Here is a 23,199-nt window from a genome sequence, read left to right on the forward strand (position 1 = left end):
CCCGCTCCACTAGAGGAATTACTATTTATGGCAGCTTTGGCCTTCTAAAATGAATTTTTTAAATAATAAGACTTGAAAATCAAAATTCCTACTCAATGCAGGAACTAAAAAATGGATGTTGTGTTAGCAGATATGAAAACAACATTAATCTCCTTGCATATCTCCATCAGAGCTCTTGGGTGACCAGGTGTGTTGTCATTGAACAGTAATATTTTGAAAGGATTTTTTTTTTCTTAGTGATAGGTCTCAGCAATGCTTACTGAAATTGTTTACTGAAAATATTCAGTAAACTATGCTAAAAACAGATGTGCTGTCATCTAGGCTTTGTTCCACTTATAGAGCACAGGTAGAGTAGATTTTGCATCATTCTCAAGGACCCTAAGATTTTCGAAAAGGTAAATGAACATTGCCTTAACTTAAAGTCATCAGCCACATTAGTGCCTGTTTGAAAGTCATCCTGTCCTTTGAAGCTTTGAAGCCAGGCATTAACTTATTATTTCTGGCTATGACAGCCTAGATGGCATTTTCTTCCAATATAAGGCTGTTTTGTCTACATTGAAAACCTGCTGTTCGCCTCCATCAATGATCTTAGCTAGACCCTCTGAATAATTTTTTGCAGCTTCTCCATCAGCGCTTGCTGCTCTACCTTGTACTTTCATGTTACGGAGATGGATTATTTTTTCAAAATGCATGAACCAGCCTCTGGAATCTTCAAACTTCTCTTCTACAGCCTCCTCATCTCTCCAGCTTTCACAGAATTGAAGAGAGTTAGGGTCTTGCTCTGGATTAGGCTGTGGCTTAAGGGAATGTTGTGGCTGGTTTTATCTTCTATCCAGATAACTAAAATTTTATTCATATCAGCAATCAGGCTGTTTAGCTTTCTTATCATTTGTATGTTTAGTGGAGCAACACTTTTAATTTCCTTCAGGAACTTTTCTTTTGCAGTCAAAAGAAAAACTTGGCTAACTGGCACAAGAGGCCTAGCTTTTCGCCCATTTCAGCTTTCAACATGCCTTCTTCACAAAGCTTAATTATTTCCAGCTTTTGATTTAAAATGAGAGACATGTGACTCTTCTTTTCACTTGAACACCTAGAGGCCAGTGTAGGGTTATTAACTGGTCTAATTTCAACATTGTTGTGTCTCAGGGAATTGTGAGGCTTGAGAAGAGAGAGACAGGAACAGCTGGTCAATGGAGTAATCAGAACATAAACAACATTTATTGATGAAGCTTGCCAACTTCTATGGGCACAGTTCATGGCCCTCTGAACAATTACATTAGTAACCTCAAAGATCACTGATCACAGATCACCATAACAGATATAGTAAGAATAAAAACAAATTTAAATATTATGAGAATTACCAAAATGTGATACAGAGACACAAAGTGAGTACATGCTATTGGAAAATGTTGCCAATAGACTTGCTTCATGCAGGATTGCTGCAAACCTTCAACTTGTAAAACATGCAATATCTGTGAAGTGAAATAAAATGAGGTGTGCCTATATTTTAAACAGAAAACATAACAAAACATAACAGAAATAAAATATGAATATCATCTTGACCAATATGAGGGAGCTTACCTCACAGATAAATATTAAAAATCTTTCTCTTTATCACAAAGCTAAAGACAAGTCTATGCTTATTACAGGAAACATGTATAAAACAAAATTATTTAGAAAGTTTAAAAATGCAAATATGGGCAAAAGTAGACCAGAACATACAACCAAAAAGGAAGCAGAGACTGCAAAGTTAGTATCAGACAAAGCAGTATTCAGGGTACAAAAGCATTAACAGAGACAAATAAGGACACTTCAAAATGCTAAGGGAGGCAAATAATAATGAAACCATAAAACTTTTATTATCAGACACCAAATACTAGTAGCAAATTTCATCAAAGAGCAATTGCAGTTGATACTGTGAGAATTAGAAATACCTTTTTAAAAGAACACTTTACTTCTCTAATCAAGACAGATCAAGAAGACAAAAATATATATATATAAAATATTTAAACAACATATGTTATAATCAACCAGATGATTTTTATATAGCAAACTTTATGCTTTCAAGTTGTAGAAAACACTTCTTTTCAAGTGTCCATAGAAAAGAAGAAAATTGACAATATATTAAGCCAGAAAGGAAAAGGAAACTACAAACAAACAAAAACTAACAAATATATATATTTTAAAAAGCAAACCTTTTAAAAAGTCTCAAGTCAGGAGAAAATACCAACTGAAGTTACAGAAACAACTGCAATAAAAGCAATATATATCAGAACTTATGAAATACAACTAAAGCAAGTCCTACAGGAAACATTTTTAAAGAAGAAATGAAAATAAATGCAGTAAGCATCTGGCTCAGAGTCAGAAAATAGAAACATAATACAAACACACCAAAAAAAAAAAAAAAGACAAAGGAAGAAATTAGGGTACATTCATAAATTGATGACATAGCATAAATGAATGAATGAATGAATGGTGTTTTTGAAAATGATCCATAGATTTGTCACTACCTAATTTATTCAAGAGAAAAAATAAAAGAGCAAGAGAAAGTAATCATAAGAACAGAAATGTTTAAAATTACAAGACTACTTCAGATGACTCTAGGCAACTTAATGTAAAGGCCTATATAAATTGAATAGTTTTCTAGGAGAATACGATTCAGTGAAACTTAGTGTGTTATACTTTCTTTAGCACAGAAGAAATTAAGAGCTAACACTAACGAAGAACCAAGCTAGGAGATCTCACTGGGTAGTTTCAATAGATAAATAATTCCAGTGCTCCATAACTGGGTTCAGGACTCAGAAAGAAAGAAAACATTCCAATTGTTTTTTAAAATGAATATAATATTGATAATAAAAGCCAACAAATATTTCATTTAAAAAGACAACTATAGATTAACCTCACTTACGAATATTAACATTAAAAAAATCCTGAGTATATCAAGCCAAAGTCAACATCAACTTAACAGGTAACAACTCACTGGAGTTTATTCTAAAAATATGTGAATAAACTTGGTATCAGGCAGTTATAGTCAATTATATTAATAGATCAGAGAAACTTTCCCGAGGGGGAAATTCTCATGATCATCTCTCTCTAGATACAAAAAAAAAAAAGACATTTGACAAAATTTGGCAGACTATTTATTAACAGGATAAATACACATATCACTTTTTCATCACAACTATTTAACATTCTACTGGAGATATTTGCCAATGCTTTTAACAAGAAAATTAATTTTACTCAAGAATTTTTCTTATTCCTCAACCCTTCCAATACACAATCAATCCTATCATCTTTGTAGAAAGATGAAATCCCACACAGTGAGTAAAAGTAGTAAGATAGATAATAAAGTACAAAATTAATTTAAAGAATGAAATAAGATATAATTAAAAAGGAAGATAAAATAGAAGATCTCATTACAATAAAAATTTTAACTCCAGTAAATATACTTAACAAGGAAGATTCAAGACAATATTTTTGAAAATAGCTCAAATTCTCATGATGGATACGGAAGTGAAATTAAACAACTAGAAGTAAAATTACTATTTATTTAAGACTCAATATCTTACATAAGTCAATTTAAGTTCAATGTGAACCCAGTGAAAATACCAAAAGGTTTTTGTCCATCTGCAACTACATAATTCAATTCAAAGTTTACATGCACCACCTAAAAAGCAAGAATAGCCAGAAAATCTTTAAAAAAATAAGAGATATAAGAGTCACTGGCATTGCCAGATATTAAAATACAAATTTTGATAGTAAAAACTATGTTACTGTTACATGAATAGACTGACTAATGGAAAAGAATGAAAAGTTGAGAAATAAACCCAAATATATTTATATAACTTAATTATCAAATTAGTACATAAGGATATATATATTTAAAAATTATGTTGACAAAACTGGATGGCCATCTGGAAACATACACACTTGAAACCACACTTCATACCACAATAAACCAAGATCAAAGATTTCAGTGTTAGTGTAATATTATTAAAGTATTAGAAAAAAAAGTCTATTAGAAAAAAAAGTCTAGAGTCATCATTTCATGATCTTGAAGAAAGAAGACCACCCTGTTGTTTACAATGTAGAGCTATGAAAGAAAAGATAGAAAATTTTAGATATATAGAAATCAAAAAGTTCTGTGGTTAAAAAAAAATGTAAGGAGTAAATTAAAAAGCAAATGTCAAACATTGAAAGACGATTAGCAAGCTGGGAAAATATATTTGCAACTCCTATCAGATATGAGATTAGAATTTTTAATAACTACAAACCTCATAAAAAATTAACAAGAAAAAAATCCAGAAATCTAATATAAAAAGTGTTCAAGGATATGAATACAGCTCACCCTCCAAACAGAAGTTAAAATGGCCTGTAAACATATGAAAGGATACTCAACCTCACTCATAGTAATAGAAATGTAAATCATAACTAATAGTAGATCCTATTTTTTCATCTTTCAAATTGGCAAAACTGCAAATTGAACAAGCAAATATTAGCAAATCTAGATTTCTTCATAAACTGCTCATAATAACACAAAATTATATCAGACTTATGTAGAAAATTTTGGCAATATTTATCAAAATTAAATATCTGGAAATATAAAAACAGCAATTTTATATTAGGTTGTTATATATATTACCAACATTCCATCATTTTTATCCAAAACTGGTAATATTTTAACCTTATAAGAGCAAAAGACTGGAAACAATGTAAATGTTTACGTATAGGGCATTTGTTATAATATATCCTTTCAATAGAATACAGTTGTAATTAAGAATCAGAAAGCTATTTAGTATATATATATATTTAGTATTTTTTTTCATAAAAAGCAAAGAAAACATGGCACAATTTTAAACATTTGAGTGTAGAGAAGGTATAATTCATTTTATGTTGATATGAGACATAAATGGAGAAAGAAGAAAGAATAATTCCTCCAATTGCAAAATATGAAGATATTTCTAAAATTTCATGTAACAAAAAATAGTTTTTAGTCTCTTATTTTAAGTTACAAAAGTAACTAAGAGAAAGACTAAAAATTGTATAAATCTGAAACATTGATGAGGGGTAAAGAAAGCAATAGTACAATGGATCTGCATCTGAACTTTTCATTTTAGAGTTGCTTAGATATTATCTAGTGTTTCTAAGTCTTAAAAAAGAGGAGAATAAGACTTATTTCAACCATGGGAATAAGCACCAAAAGAATGTGCCCCTGAACAAAGAGTGCTGAGGAAAGCAGAGTTAGCACTTCCATGTTACTTGATTCACCGGCTATTTTGATAAAAATGTTTTTAACAAAAGTTAATGAGTACAGGCAAAGATTAAAAGATTATAAGATTCAGAAGGCAGGAGCTATATGGATTTTGTTTACCACAGTTTCTATCATCCAATGTCTGCTATGTAGTAGATCTTAGTAAATAAGATATAAAGAGCTCTTAGAAGTCTCTAAGGAGTGGTCTCACCTAGAAAAGTTGGTAAAGCACATAAATAGTTCAGAAAATAATTACAGGTAGCCAATAAACATATTTAATGTCCAACCTCACTAGTAATGCAAGTTAAACCCACAGTGAGCTATCCCTTTCCCCAAATGAAATTGGAAGTATTTTACAATAGCACATGTACATATAGAAGCTGTGGTGAGGCATAACTCACACATAAGCAATTTAAGTATAAATTGGTTAACAAAAAAAAGAAAGAGAAAGCTTTCTGATAAACAATCAGAATTAGCAACAATCTTTACATCTTAATGCTTCGATGCAATATCCTTATTTATGGAAATCAATTCTAATGAAATAATCTGATATACAACAAAAGATTAATATATAGGGAGTGTTTCACAGCCCTATTTAACACAATGAAATTGTCATGAATCTAAGTAGTTAACAATAATATTTAGATTAATTATGTATACCCAAATGAGAGAATAGTATTTCATTTTCAAAACTTTTGTTCCAAAATACACCCAATTAAATTGAAATGTTTATGATATGACAAATAAAAAAAGCAAAATACAAAACAATAGATATATACCAACTTTGTGTGTATCGGTGTATAGGTATTATAAAATGGGAGAGAAAACATTGTAATAATGCGTAATATATTTCAGGATGTTAATAATGGTTATTTCTGGTTCATTGGATTACAAATTATTTTTCTTTTTTTTTCTAAATTATCCAACTTTTCTACAAGGAAATTCTATTTTTAGAATTAATAACAACAAATATTATTTCCTTAAAAGTAAAGTTATTCTAGTAATGGCAGAGCAGCTTGTAACGGGCTTACATAATGGACTACAGATAAAATTACAAACTCTGAACAAAATAGAGAAAATAAGTAGTCAGAGCAGAAAGAACCTGGAAGAGAGTCAACTTTGTAGGTTTGAATTTATGCAAGTTTTCACCTGGGAGGGGTCCACACAGGGTGGGATGTCTGGACCTTCAGCAGAAATCTGTCTTCCAGGCATGGATTCAGGAATGTCAGAGTATCCAGAACATGTGGAAGAAACCCCAGGAGAGAACAGCACAATGTGGGGAAGTTGAAAAATCTGCATTTAAAATCTTTCCAAACTCTTAACTGATCCCTGATCTACAAATGCTTAAGACTTCCAGGTGTCTAGCAGAAAGCAACAGTTTAAATGCAACTCTTTTTAAGCTTAAAAAAGTCTTATAGACAGATTTTAGCTACTACCAACCGTAAGGGAGATGGCATTGAGAGTTTGAGTTGAGCCAGATTACTCGTGATAGAACAGTTATATACATTCTTCAGAGAAAGACAGCATAACGTAGAGTCTCCAGAATGTTTTATAAACATTATTATTTTATAAACAAAATTCATAAACAAAACAGAAAAAAATACGATCCACAGTCAAGTCAGATATCAGTCATCAGGAACCAATTGAAAAATACAAATATATCAAAATGTAGATCAGCTATTTTATTATAAATATGTCCAGAAACTCAAAAGAAAATATAGAATGAAAAGATGGGGGAATTTCAACAGAAAAATAAAACTATAAAAATGGAGATTTTAGAAATCAATGCTATGGTATCTGAAATTTTAAAACTCAGTGGATGGGATTAGAAGAGGATTGGAAATGAAAGACATAGGATCAGTAAAAACTGTCTAATCTGAAGAACAGAGAAAAGAAATAGAGCCTCAGTGACATGTGGGACAATAGAGTAGTCTAACAAGGAACAATCAAAGTCACAGAAGGAGAAGAGAGAGAATGAGGCAGAAAAAATATTTGAGGAAATAAGGGTGGAAAATGTTTCAAATTTATTGAAAACTAAAACTTAAATTTGAAGAAGTTCAGTGACGACAAACATACTCAAGCACATCACAGTCAAACTGCAAGCAGCCAGAAAAAACAAAGACACATTACATACAGAGGAATGACATGAATGGCAGCTGACTTACATTCAGAAAAAAGAGAAATACAGAAAACAGTGAATATCCTTATAGTGCTAAAAAGAAATATATAAATTGCCACCTAAAATTCTATGTCCAGCAAAGATATTCTTCAAAAATGAGAGTGAAATCATGATTTTGCAGAAATACAAAAAGTAAAAGAATTTGTTACTTGCAGACAAAGATGCAAAGAGAAAAAGAAATTATTCAGGCTAAAGAAGAGTACCACTAGATGAAAAGAATAAAAAATATGCCGTAAATATAAAATATTACCTTTTTCTTACCTTAATTTAAATATACATTATATATTCACCCACATAGTTATAATACTCTATGTGGATAAATATAACCATAGCATTACACATTTCTTAAAGCTTGCTTGAAGAAGTACAATCTTAACTCTAGGTATACTGTGATAAATTTAGGATATATATTATAATCCCTAGAGCAAACAACTACAAAATAATGTCAAATTTTATAATCAAAAAGTGTAGTAGAATAATTAAAATGGACCACTAAAAATACATTCAAATAACACCACCCCGCAAAAAAAAAAAAAAAAAAAAACACAGAAAAAGAGAAGAGAAGACCAAAAAAACTAAGAAAGCTCAAGAAAACATGGTAAACATCAACGATAGCAATAACATTTAACATTAAAAATTAATTCATTCTATTTAAAAATAGATTAAAACCTACAGATTGCCAGGTTGGATTTAAAGCATGGCTTCACTATAAAGATAGAAGAAGATGTACTACAAAAACAGTAAGCCTAAGAAAGCTGGAACACCTGCATTAACATAAAACAAGTAAAATTTAATTATTTTTTTAAAAAGGACACAGACATTTCATAATAATCAAAGGATAAATTAAAAACAGACATAACAATCCTAAATGTTTATGCAACAAATAACAGATCCTAAAATACAAGAAACAAAACATTTTTAAAGTTAGGAGAATAGATACATCCACAATTAAAGACTAATACTTCTCACTCAATAACCGATCAAAATAAATGGTTAAAAAATACATAAGTCTCCTGGTTTCCAATAAGCTAAGTAAAAACCTAGAGAGACCCTCTTCACACTAAATTCCTTCATTCCCACACTTAAACCAGAAAATAAGACATATGTACTAAAAGTTTATAACTTCTCTTGAACCTATCAAAGAGCTGAGGTCATAGGGCAAGCTACTAACCCCAAATCTCAGGATATGGAGGAGTCTGCTGGGAAAGAAGTACATTACATTTACTTACCAGGAGCAAGGCTATCAAACATCAATAAAAGAATTCAGCTGTAACAGCTGATGAATTGGTAAAGACAGACATAGTACAGACATTGTGAAGCACCTAAAGGCTACAGGTATAAGGAAGATTATAGCCTCCTTCAGACTTTTAACCTACAGCGGGTAATTTTATAGATTCTATTATGAATATTGAAAAGCAAATGAACTTGAATAGCCAAAACAATTTTGAAAAAAAGCCAACAAAGTCTGAGCATTAATACTACCTAATTTCAAGAATTACTTTGAAGCTACGTTAATTGAAACAACATGGTATTGGTTAAAGGACAGATACGTAGATCAACAGAACAGAGTCTGGAAACAGACCCACAGAAATAAAGCCAACTAATTTTTGGTAAAGATGCTGCTTCGAATATGCATAGTATAAAAGGCTATAAATTATCCAACACTACCTCACCAATATAACAAGTATGGAGATTATTTTAATCTTCTGCCAATGCCTCTGGTAATTATAAATTATTGACTAGCTAATTCAGATGGCAACTTATATGAATACAATCTGAAAATCAAATTTTAAACGTTATATATATATATACATTATATATATATACACACACACAGATACACACATATATGTAGTTTGTTTATTTTTATCTCCAGTAGAATAACAAATTATATTATTCTTCAAAGGAGGCACACTGTCTACTATTTGCAATATAATTTTAGTACATATTAAAATGCAAAGGAATTAGTAAAGAAGTAGAAGAGCCGAATCACATTATTGGGACAACATAAAAGATTTGAATTGTCAAATCAGATTCACATGAATCGGAGATCTTACCTGATATGAAGCTTTACAAAAAATGTCAAGAATGCAAATGGTTTCTAGGCATAGGTAAAGCAGGAAAAGGTACATAAATGTCAATACATCACGCAAATCCTTTGTCATACACTGGATATGCTTCAGCACAGAATAACATTAGAAGTCTCTAATACATTACTTATTCAGAAAAGAGCTGGCGCAACCCTGAAATGAACCCAGTTTCTACCAAAATAGTGACATAACTAATGCAACATTTTTCAGGCAGCCATGACCTATAAATACAGAGTCTAGGCTACTTTATCATAAAAAATACTAGACCAGAAATATTCTGTTAAAAGCTCTTCATAGAGAGATACTATCTCACTTTAAATATCATTGATTTGCTAGCCAGAGGATCTATCATCAGCACCAAGACACCTGACACTGTTTTTTCAAGGATGGATCCTCCAGTAATAAGAAAGAATGAATCCATGATCTACTGCTTAACCATTTTCCTCCTATAAGCCATGAAGACATTATACCAACATATTCTACCGTTTGATCGAGCAATCCCATTACCGGGTATCTACCCAGAGGAAAAGAATTTATTATACGAAAAAGATACTTGCACATGCATGTTTATAGCAACACAATTTGCAATTGCATAAATATGGAAGCAGCCCAAATGCCCATGAATCAACGAGTGGATAATGTAAATGTGTGTGTGTATATATATATAAAGTAAATATATATATATACACACACATATACATATATGTATACATATATACATATTTCAAATGTTTAAAAGATTATATGTATACCTATATACACATATATGTACATATATGTATATATGTACATATATGTGTATATAGGTATACCTATATACACATATGTGTATATAGGTATACATATATACACATGTGTATATATGTATACCTATATACATATATACATATATGCATGTGTATATATGTGTACATATATACATATGTGTGTGTGTGTGTATATATATAAAAAAAGTGGTATGGCTGAGTAGTATTCCATGCTATATATATGGTATATATGGCTGAGTAGTATTCCATGGTGTGTATGTATATGTGTGTATATATGTATATACACATATACATATATATACACATATACATATATATATAAATGTGGTATGAATATATATATATGGCATACTACTCAGCCATAAAAAGGAATGAAATAATGGTATTCACAGCAACCTGGATGAAATTGGAGATTATTCTAAGTGAAGTAACTCAGGAGTGGAAAGCCAAACATTCATATGTTCTCACTCATATGGGGGAGCTAAGCTATGAGGATGCAAAGGCATAAGTATGAAACACTGGACTTTGGGGACTTGGGGAAAAGGGTTAGGGGTGGCAAGGGATAAAAGACTACACATTGGGTACAGTGTACACCACTCAGGTGGTGGGTCCACCAGAATCTCAGAAATCACCACTAAAGAACTTATTCATGTAGCCAAACACTACCTGTTCCTCCAAAATCTACTGAAATAAAAAAATTAAAAATTGGAGTAAATAGGTACAATGTCTCCAATTTACCCTCAAATGGTTCAGAAAAAGATGTGAATGCATAAATATATGGGTCAAATACATAACCAGCTAGTCCTCATTATTCAAGGATTCCATGTTTGTGAATTTGCCTATTCGCTAAAATTTATCTGTAGCTCAAAATCAATGCTCCCAGAGCTTCAGTGATCATTTGTGGACTAAGGCAGAGTGGTCAGAAATTTGAGTCGACTGCCTTGCCCGTTTCCAGCTGGGGTCCAACAAGAATATGCTCTGCCTTCTTGTTTCAGCTCTTATATTATAAGCAAGTGTCCTTTCTGGGGTCTATTTAGTAACACGTTGTTCACATTTTTCTGATTTTTGTTGGTGATTTTGCCGTTTAAAATGACCCCCAATTGCAGTGCAGAAGTGCTATCCAGTGTTAGAAGTGCAAGGAGGCTGTGATGTACCCTAAGGGGAAAATGCATCTGTTAAATAAGCTTCTTGCAGACCTGAGGGATAGTGCTGTTGATCACAGTTCAGTTGTAATGAACCATCATTATATATTAAATTAGCACATAGAAAACAAGGTTCAGTACTGATCAGTTGATAAAAACAAGGTTGTGATCAGAGACTCATGTAAACTAGTATTCACTTATTCAAAGTCCATGGCAACTTTATGGAACAAAACTACCGTGAATAAATAATGAGAATCAATTGTGTGTGTGTGCTTACACACATACACGGCAAATGGAACAAAAATTAACAATTGCTGCTGGATCTGGGCAGAGAGTGTTTGAAAATTCCTTTTACTACTTTTACAACTTTTCTGCAAGTTAGAAATATGATCAAGACAAAAATTCACCAAAATAGATCATAGATAAATTATTACAAAATACCTTTGCTAACAAGAGTCACAAATTGTTTTCTTTTCCTCTGGAAATCTGATACGATTTGGGAATCTAGTTATTTGTCTGGTATTCTGTGGAAAAGTAGAGAGAGCGAGAGACAGAGAAAGAGCAAGAGAGAGAGATACTAGTTTGTAAAACCCAGGCTCTAGAAGAAATAGGCTGATCATGCAGTAAAGACAAAGTAACCAAAAAAGCAACAATAATTTTTTTTAGGAAGCTATTGGGGCTCAGGGAATATGCACCCTGAACAGCAGACAGTAAGTAGCAGCATAGAATATGCTTCTGTTGGAGACTTAGTAGAGATAGGAGTGAAAGATGTGAAGAGTGTTAGGTACCTGAAAATACAGTCATTGGAAAAATGCATAGGTCCTTGGGTGATGAAGACAGCCAGCCTGAGATTCTCTTTATAGTATACATAAAGATAGCTTAGCCCTGTTAAAGAAAGCAGGTTTAGATTGGAGAAGTCCTATTTTGCTGAAAGAGGTTTTCACTCATTGCCCGTATTGTTCCTGGGTGGCAACCATTAAAGAGCTGATTGCATAAAGGCTGTGGACTTTACTATTAATTAGAATATATTCTTATATTGTGGAGCCATTAGTTCCTGACATTAGATTCTACCAGTCATTTCTAATATTAATGAATCTGGGCTTGCGGACACTTTTAGTTATAATTTTAACATTAAGGCTCACATTTTCAGGATGAAAAATCTGTCCTTACTAAGACTTATTTTTAAAGTCACGTACAGATGCGCAAGCCCACGCACAAGTGAATATAATTTACATAATTTCAAACATCTGATGTTTAAAAAAGAATGTGAATACTGCTGTTGTTTTCAAATGTTTTCGTTTTTTAAATATTTTAGTAAATATAGCTCAGATAGTTTCACACATAGTGATTTTTTCATCCAATTCTTGTAGAAAAAATGATAAAAATAAAATAATAAAGTAAGTCATTTAACTTATCTATTTAAATGAAAAGATGATGATTTTCTTGAGACCATAGTGTTAACATTGCTATTAAATGAAAGACATAGGACTTGGGATTTGATTGAATTCAACAACTGTTTATTAATGTTTAATATGTGCTGGACAGTCCCTATATTCAAGGAGCACATACAACGTACATAAAAATACACACAATCACACACACACACTATTGTGATCAATGATACCATAGCTGGCAGAGGTTGCAGTGGAGATGGAGAAAATAACTGATATTTATTGATTAACTGTAATATGCTTTCCAGTGCCCTAACTCATTTCACCTTTACAAAAACCTCATGATGTTACATTTTATGATTATGTTTTGAGGCTCATAGAAGTGAAATAACAGGCCCATGGTTACACAGTCAGTAGCAGAGCTGAGATTCAAACACCTATGTCCAATACCTACTTACATGTTTGTTTTACTAAAAATTTGCCATAAAAGTACAAATGAAGGAGTTATTGATTCTACTTAAGTGACTTAAGGAAGGCTTTCCGAAGGAAGTGGCATGAGGGATTGCCTTTAAACAAAAACACTGTGACTTCAGCAGACAGTGAAAGAGGAGGCCAGCATCTCAGGCATGGCAGCAGTGTGTACACAGTCGCTGGGATGCATAAGAACACTGCGGGTTCAGAGACTACTGAGCGCTGAGCCCTGTGGTGGGTGGGTGAAGATAGGTGTGGTGGGAGGGGAATGGGTAGCAAGAATAGTAATAATAGTAAAGGGACATAAATCTGTAATGGTTAGTGTGGATGATATTGCTTCTGCTGGGAATTTGGGCAAGCATCTTCTCAGCTTAAAGGAGCCACCAATACTTTAAAAAATGAGGCAGTTTATGATTTGCCAGTTCTCCGTTTTCCATGGATAGTTGAGCAGGAAAAGGATCAGTGAGGCAACAGCCCAGGCAAGTAATAATTAGGCTCTTGGTAAGACAATGACTTTGGAGACACTGGGTATGGATACTTGAGGTAGAATCAACGTGCCAGTATGGATTCGGTGGACAATAGATAATTCAAAGCTGATTCTCAGGTTTCTGGTTTCAGTGATATCATTCATTAAACCATGAAGCACAAAATGGAAAACAAGTTTGTGGAGCAAGATAAAGCATTGAAATGACAAATTTACATCCAATTATTACATCAAGACATTATCTTTACCTGATTTTAATGGTAAAAAGAGAAGATAACTGGACACGAGAAAAAGATAAGACAATTGTGCTTTTGAAGGCTTTGATATGTGTACACTCTTGAGAATATTTGAAAACTCTATAATGGCATGCCTTATACCTAAAGGTGAAGACAACACAATTATTCAGCCAAAATGGCTATAGTTTTTGTTTGTTTCTTTTTCTCACTGCACGCTGGCAAAACTGTCAGCAATTAATTAATGTCTCTTGAAGTAAGAGTCTCTATGAACTGCAAGAAAACATTGCAGGAAATATGTTGAGCCAATACATTAATGCCAATACCTTAATGCGCCATGGGTTTGAACCATTTGATTCTTTAAGATGTCTGAAGTTGTCCCACTTGGGGGTTTAAACTTTTGAAGATTATACCCAAACCATGCCTTCTGACCCTGAATAGATTGTTGATCTTTTAGGTTGGTTCTTGCCAGAGAGAGCGTGTGGTGGGGAACAGAGGCTCGCCATCAGGGTTGATATACCAGAATCTCCTATGCAGTGACCCTCTATATTTACAGGTATTCTCTTGATAAACCCCCATTGGGACAGCATTTAACCAAGGGAGAAAAAGTCTAGAAAATGAATTTGATAAGGCAAAAATAATATAAAATGACCATTCTGAGTTAGTTTCATATTTTATTCAAATTGCCATTCTTTAACCGAGAGGTACCAGCAATGCTTAGACGGATATATGATTGCCCTGAAGTCAGATTAGGGTTGATCCTAAACATTTCTATTCTGTCTTCCTGAAGTCTCGAGAAGCCTCTACAGCTTTTTAAAAGAAAAGAAAATTTGTAATTGACAAAGGAAAATTGTATATTTGTATCATGAACACATGACATTTTGAAATGAGTATACATTGTGAAGCAGCTCCATTGAGCTCATTAACATATTTGCTGCTTACGTATTTATTGTTTTTCTCATGAGAACGCTTAAAATCTACTCTCTTAGCAATTTTCAAAATACAACAGATTGTTATTAACCATAGTCACTATGTTGTACAATAGCTCTCTTGAATTTATCCCTCCTAATATAAGTAAAATTTTGTATCCTTTGACCAACATCTTTCCAATTACCCCCACCCTTCGCCCCTGGTAACCACCTTTCTGCTCTCTACTTCTATGACGTCCGTTGTTTTGGATTCCACATATAAGTGAGATCATGTGATATTTGTCCCTCTGTGCCTAGTTTATCTCACTTAACATGTCCCTCCAGCTCCATCAGGTTGTCACAAATGACTGGGTTTCCTTCTTTTTTAAGGCTGAATTATACTTCATTGTATACACAATAGACCCCATATTTTCTTCATCCATTCATCTGTGGATGGACACAGGTTGTTTCCATATTTTGACTATTCAAGAAACCTCTGTAGCTTTTTGAGGCAATAAATTCTGTGGCATTTCTACCCACAATGTAAAGCAGTACGTTCTTGTCATTCTCTAAAATTCACATTTCTGGGATACAAGAGACACCTTATAGATTAAATATCCAGAAACTATCAAAACCTGCATTCACCCGAAACATGAACTTCATGAATTTTCAACCAACATCTATTCAGGTTTCACTCCTAATTATTTTGCTTTCAGGAGAGGCTGTGCCATTTACCAGCCCTGTGACCTGGGGTTGCTGCAATAGTTTCTCTGTGTCTCAGTTCCTTCATCTTTAAGTACATTTTAATAGTACCTATTTTAGAAGGATATTACAAAAATTAAATTATGGAATAATCAGAAAGCCTTTAGAATAGTGTCTGTTATATATAGTAAGTGTTCAATAATTCTTAAGTATTTTTCTCATCACAGACATAGACAATGTCTAGATTTTAACATACTGAACAGTTAACGGTGCCCACATCTGGTGCAAAAAAGTAGAAAAATTGGGAGAGGATCTGAAAAGAGTAAACTTGATATGCTACCTGGCCAATAATAATAATGCCATCATATATTTAAATAGCTTTTACCACTTATCAGGTACTGTTTAAACTTTTACATATATTTAATCATTTAGTTTTATAATTCTATAGAGTATACACTTCTATTTCTGTCACCATTTTACAGATGAGGAAACTGAAGAAGAGGTAACTTAATTAACTTGTCCAATGTCACACAGCTAATAAGAGGCAGAGTGGGATTAACCCAGAAGGTCCACAGATGCATTCTATACCCTTCACTGTTACATAATTTTCTCTCTTGTGGTAGTTACCGAATAAATGTTAGCTGTTATTTTGTCAGCTTATAAACATTGCTGCTTCTGTTAATGACCCTCATCCTTTTAGAAAAATCCAGCCCAGGAGAAAAATAGTGAAAGCTTGAAGCAGAGTAAAACCACATCCACACCCATTGCGCCTTTTCAATAGCATCACAAGTGTTAGAGGGCTTGGAAGCAGGTCTTTTTCCTCAACAGCATCGCTGAAATCAGGATTCAATTTGGACAAGAAATCAAGCTAAGTTTAGCACTGACTTTGAGTGTGTATTCACATGCTCAGTGGCAAAACGGTTTTTGAGAATCCTTCTAATTTTAACTTTTGAATAAACTGCCCTGAACCCTCAACTAAAACTGTGGATAAAGATGTGGCCTGGGAGAAAATGCAAAGAAAATACAGACCTGGATGGGAGACATCAACGGAAAAAAAAATGACACTTTTGTGAACCCAAAAAAAGATCTAAACTTTTTTTTAGGTAGTGCACAAAATGAAAAGTACTATTTAGGTTGGATAAGGAGGTGGTGTACTGCAGGGGTTGGCAAACTATGGTCCAATTGATGCTTATTTTTGTATAGCCTATGGAGCTAAGAATGATCTTTGCTTTTTTGAATGGTTGAAAAGAAAACCAAAGAATAGTATAAGACTATATTTAATTACACAGGAAAATTATATAAAATTTAAATTTCAGTTTCCATAAATAACATTTATCAGAACACAGGCATGCCCATTTTTTAATGTATAGCCTGTGTTTACTTTTTCACTACAACAGCAGAGTTGAGTGGTCCCAACAGAGACCATATGGCTCGCAGAGCCTAAGATGTCCTATCTGGCCATTTACAGAAAAAGTTCATCGACCCCTGGTATAGTACAATGGAAAAGAGCTTGGGTTCTGCAAAATTTTTTAAATTGGTGTGACTTAGAAAAAAAAATGCTACATTTCTCTTGCCTTGGTTTTCATCTGTAAAATGAGAGAGCTGGCTTTGGTCACAGTGGTTTTCTAACTCCTCAGTGACTCCGAGGCTGGCTGGGAGCAGACAAGGGGCAGAAGAAAGAAGTGAGCAGAGAAGATCTATGCCCTTCTGACAATCTGCCTTCCTCAACCAGAACCATGGCTGTTATATCTGATTCTAAAGAACATTTTGAAGAATAGACTGTAGTATCGAAAACAAAAACAGGAATTTGAACACCACTGAAAGAGCTTCTGTGAATCTGGGGAGGCCTAGGTCTACCCTCCAGCTTCTCTATCTTGTCCTCATTTCTATGCTGGGTGCAGTTCTCTGGGTTTTCACTTGTCAAGGCCTTTCCTAGATCAAAGAAGTCAGGTTCACTTTCTCCGTCATAAAGTCTATTTTCATATATTCATGAAATGTTTAAGCCTTTTTATTCAAAGCATTGTGTCCATACACTAATAGTAGAACTTCTTTTCTTTGAAAATAGCAATAATAGCCCTTGTCTAAGTTACCCTGGGCTTTAAGATTTCTAAACGCATTAGCAAGAAACAGTGGATAATTTGTTGCATAGAAGATAAGAGGATAGGGGACTAAAAAATTGAATTAGCCTCTGCATTTCAATTCCTTCATGCAAGAAAGAAAGGGTACTGACTGAGCTACCTCAATAGCGAAAGATTTCATCTACAAAGTTGGTTTGGGGAGAGGAATACATGCATGATCTTGAATAACCATTTAAGCTGTTTGTTTGTTTGTTTGTTTTTTAACGTCACACTGACCTTCTGATTGAGCCGTCAGGTGATTGGTTTTTGCTTTAATGCCATGAGAACCTTACATAAATTCTATTTGTTTCTGAAGGATATTAAAAAATGAAACAAAATTCATCCTTTGGGTTTTTGTAGATGGATATCCTCTTACTTAATGATAGAAGACTTTGAGATAGGTTTTTTTCTGTTAGTGATTTCGCATTTAAGAACTCTACTCTTGTTATTTTTTGTCTGATTTTCACTTAGAGATGGCAAAAATACAACTTTATGGTTCAAAGAGAAACACTTAACATGGCTTATGAAAAATGTATAGAACTTCTCCAACATCAAATAACTCTTAGAATACTGCAGCTTGGTAGGCTAAGTGTAGATGAAATGGAAGCACACTCAAAACATATCTGAATTTAAAAATTAAAAGAGGAAAAGACTCCAGGCAAAAATGTATCATGATCTTGCAAAGCCCAATTCTTGAGAAAGTTATTAGAAGCATTTTGTTAAACACATCACTACTAGGACTTCTTATCCCCTTGGAATTGTTTGGCAGGGGAAAGAGAGTTTAAATGTGATGATAACACACAATATTCTTGATGCCATGGTTTCAAAGTACAATGGCTTGCTATGCTTCCTTTTTGATGTGCCCATGTGCTCTTGCTCTGAGCTACTCAACACTAGCCATGACAGAAGCAGCTGCATAGCACTGGGGTGTGAAATTATCCTTATGCATATTTGGTGGAAGAGTTAAGTTTATTCATTGTCATCACAAAAGCAATTGCAAGGACAGTGCAGCACTGAACAGACCCAGTGTTATTTGGACAAAGTAAAAAGTCTTTGTTTCTCTTTTTGTAAATACGCATTCTGCAATAGTATTTAAAATGAAGATTTTTAATTAAAATTTTTATCAAAGACTTCCAGCGTTAAAAGAGGTTAGGATACATTTTCAATTTAACCTCCTGTCTTACTCCATTTTCCATCTTTCATCTCTGAAATTTGATTAGGATGCTCGCATCTCACAGGGCCATCAGGAGAAGTCTCTTTAAGGATTCTTCAAAAAGTGCCATTATAGTTGTTAGAATTGTCGCGTAATTTAAAAGCAAATGGAAGTCAGCTGTGCTGATTTTAACCAATGGTTATGAAACTACTATCATCATAATTCCAACAAAAAGCGGAGTTCACTGGTTCACAAAGGATGCAAGTTTGGGGTTGACGTAAAGTTCAATATGGAAATTATAACAATGGATTAGCTTCTTGAATGAAAATTCTCCTTATCTACAAAGCAAGAATACAGAGAAGTGAACTGATTCCTCTCAGAGAGCTGGGAAAGACTTTTTCCCCCCTCAGTGAGAGTTTCCTATTTAATAGCATACTCATAAAGCACAAGTAGGAGGAAGCCAAGACTGAAAGAAAGGCACCTTCTTTCTGACCCATTCTTAAGTTCCTGGTTTTCTTTTCTCACCTATGGTCATTATAACTGCCCTGGTCTTCTTGAATCATGAAGTGTTTAACCTGCTTTCATTTTATGTTACATTTTCCTCTTGACACCTTTATTTAAATGCATGCAAATATATGTAAAGTGACTATCCCAATGCTCAGTGCCATGACTCTCTGTGCCCGACCCCCCACCCGACAAGAGCCTGAGTTAGAAGCATTATTCGCCCCACTTTGGAGGAAACGGGCCCTGCAAGATTAAGCAACTTATGTAAGTGGCCCAACCAATGCTGAAACCACAGCTGACTGCAAAGCCTGCAGAGAGTCTTATAAAACAAAGTCTGCTATACAAGATCCTGAGGAAATATGGAGGTGCTTCACAGTTTTGTATAATTTTTTTAATTATTAAAGAACAATAGTGGAGCACTTATAGTCTCCCTAAGTTTATCTCCCTGATAAACTTACGTATCTTTGAATTTTGAGTATTATCTTAAAAGCAATAGCATATTGCCTGCTGCACGTCACCTGGATGATCATGTTAAAATAAAGAATTGCATCTGGGCTGGGCGTGGTGGCTTACGCCTGTAATCCCAGCACTTTGGGAGGCCGAGATGGGCGGATCACGAGGTCAGGAGATTGAGACCATCCTGGCTAACATGGTGAAACCCCATCTCTACTAAAAATACAAAAAATTAGCCAGGCGTGGTGGCGGGCACCTGTAGTTCCAGCTACTCAGGAGGCTGAGGCAGGAGAATGGCATGAACCTGGGAGGCAGAGCTTGCAGTGAGCTGAGATCATGCCACTGCACTCCAGCCTGGGCAACAGAGCGAGACTCCGTCTCAAAAAAAAAAAGAACTGCTTCTGTTTCAAGGTCTGCATCTACATTCCAATCTTCCCCTTTACAAGTCATTCTTTGCATAATAGCCAGATTTCTTTTTAATAACGTAAATCCCCTAAACAAAATCTTCCAGTGACTTCCCACTACCATTCAAAGAAAATCCAAATGCCACACATTGGTTTGTGAGCCCCCAGGTAGCCCAGCCCAGGCTACTTCTCCAACCTGCGTTTTCACTTCTTCACCTTCCCCTGCAAACTTGTCTCACTCAGTGAGCTCCATGAGGGCAGAGTCCTGGCCTGGATTATTTTTCTACTATACCTGTAACAGTGCCTGAAAAAATGGAGCAAGCAATCAAAAAACAAACACTTCTAAATGAATGGATGCTTCACATTGGCACTAGATGATGCTATCTTAAGTGTTGAGAGCTTAGGGAAAGACAACAACAGTAATAACAAAACAGACAGACTGAACAAACAAATGACTGTAATATAAGGAAAGGCCAAATCATGGCACATTACACTGACTGAAGAATATTTCTCAGGAGTTCACATAGAAAAGAGTGGAAAATGTCACCTTCACACATCCCCACAGTGGTGTGACACACTGAAGAAAGATCCTGCCATAGCCACAATGGAAACATCAGCTTAATTTCCTCAAAATAGCACATTAGTCACATTGAGTTAAAGTTGCTAATTTGAATTTGTTTTTATACTTTTATTCAAATACAATTTTTATTAAATTATTGTATATTTTATATAAATTTATGCTTATTTATACAATTTATGAGTTTCTACATTTACTTATATACTTTAATATTATATATAATTGTAACATTTCCCAATTATAGATTTATAAGTTACATAAGCATAATGAGTCTCTTACAACATAAACTGGCATTATTACACTAATAAGCAGATCCACACCTTACACAAATCTGAGAAACACTGCTTTATTCCATGCTGTCTCCTGCTGACTATCTCTAAAATTTCCTTTGAAATCAATTAGTTTTAAATTAAATATAAAATATGAATTGTGGTTAAAATATACAGTATATAAATTGACAGAAAAGATATTTTTTGTATCTCAAAGGGTTAAATGTAAGCCAAGTACGGTGGCTCACACCTGTAATCCCAGCACTTTGGGAGGCTGAGGCGGGCAGATCGCCTGAGATCAGGAGTTCAAGACCACCCTACGCAACATGGTGAAACCCCATCCCTACTAAAAATACAAAAAAATTAGCTGGACGTGGTAGTGCACACCTGTAGTCCCAGTTACTTGGGAGGCTGAGGCACGAGAATTGCTTGAGCCCTGGGGGCAGACATTGCAGTGAGCCGAGATCATGCCACTGCACTCCAGCTTCGGCTACAGAGTGAGACTCCATCTCAAAAAAAAAAAAAAAAAAAAAAAATTGCCAAGCCAGGCAGCAGGAACCTGTAGTCCCAGCCACTCAGGAGGCAGGGGCAGGGAGATCACTTGAGCCCAGGAGTTCGAGGCTGTTCTGAGATATGATTGTGCAACTGCACTTCAGCCTGAACGACAAAGCAATACCATGTCGAAAAAAAAAAAAAGAGTTAAATATATCATCCGGCAAGTAATTTATGAAAAATATCCCAGGAAAAAGTTTACACAATGGGTTAAACGGGTGGTTCTCAAAGTGTGGTACCATGTCTAGCAGCATCAGCATCTCCCTGGAACCTGTCAGAAATGTACACTCTTGGGCTCCATCCCAGACCTCTGCACCAGGAACTCTAAGGGTGGGGCCCAGCAAGCTGCATCAGAACCAGCTTCCTATCCCCAAGTGATTCTGATGCCCCTCACCTTGAAATCGCTGGGTTAGATTATGTAATGACTCATAATATTAGGAATTTGGCCATAAGATAGAGAAATAGCTTTCCCTCCAAGAGGCTTACTTTACAATGAGTTTTTGATTTTTAATTTATACAATTGTGTTGTTCTTTGATATGCGTCTGTATTAATCAGGTTTCTCTAGAGGTATGGAACTAATAGAATAGATGTATATATGAAAGGGAGTTTATTAAGGAGAATTGACTCTAACGATTACAAGTTCGCATGATAGGCTGTTTGCAAGCTGAGAACCAAGGAAGCCAGTGGTGGATCAGTCTGAGTCTCAAAACCTCAAAAGTAGGGAAGCCTAAAGTGCAGCCTTCAGTCTGTGGCCAAAGGTCTGAGAGCCCCTGGCCTTTCTTCTTTAGGCCTTAAAGGTCAATGCCAGTCAGTCAAAGTACCTTTGGGATAAACAGGCTGTGTTTACAAGATTCCAAATCAGGGAGTAAATTTGATTAACTAATTCAATCAGACATACGGACAAAAAATGAAGCCCCTCATTCCACCTTTTTGCGTCTGCCCAAACCCTAAGGAGAGAGTAAGCCTCACACATAATTCTAAATGATCTTCAAAATGAAGTCTGGGAAGTGTCCTAGAAGCTGTCATGTAGTTTGGCAATCTGCATTTGTGTCTCACACTCTGGCCACCACACTGCCATTATTTTTCCTGATGACGCCCCCTAGAACTCTGAAGTCTGTGATTCTCATACAATAGACATCTTTAAAGCCAGGAAGCTTCCAAAGGGAATGACTGCCCTGAGCTTACAAATTCATTTCTCTTGAATTAGTCTATGGGAGAAAGAGAAATGCAGTTTCTTCAAGAAAGATCAGAAAAAGGCCAATAATCTCTCTAAGAAATGCCATTTAAAATAATAAATTGTTTCCTCACCAACAAATTTTCCCATTGGCCCCTGAGCGTGTTTTTGTATTGTTTAAAACAACAAGAGAGAGTCTCTTTTCTAAAGAAAGATGCCACATGACCCAACAAGCACTCCAGGAGAACAAAATAGAGGGGCGTTCATTTCAGAGGCTGGGTCCTTCATCAGCAGGGGGTTTGGCACCGAGTACCGTTCTTCACACCAGGTTTCACTGCAAAATTATCAGCTGGGAGAGAAACGTGGCCCCTGTTGCG

Source organism: Pan troglodytes, chromosome 17, assembly GCF_028858775.2.
Source record: "Pan troglodytes isolate AG18354 chromosome 17, NHGRI_mPanTro3-v2.0_pri, whole genome shotgun sequence".
Classification (NCBI taxonomy): Eukaryota; Metazoa; Chordata; class Mammalia; order Primates; family Hominidae; genus Pan; species Pan troglodytes.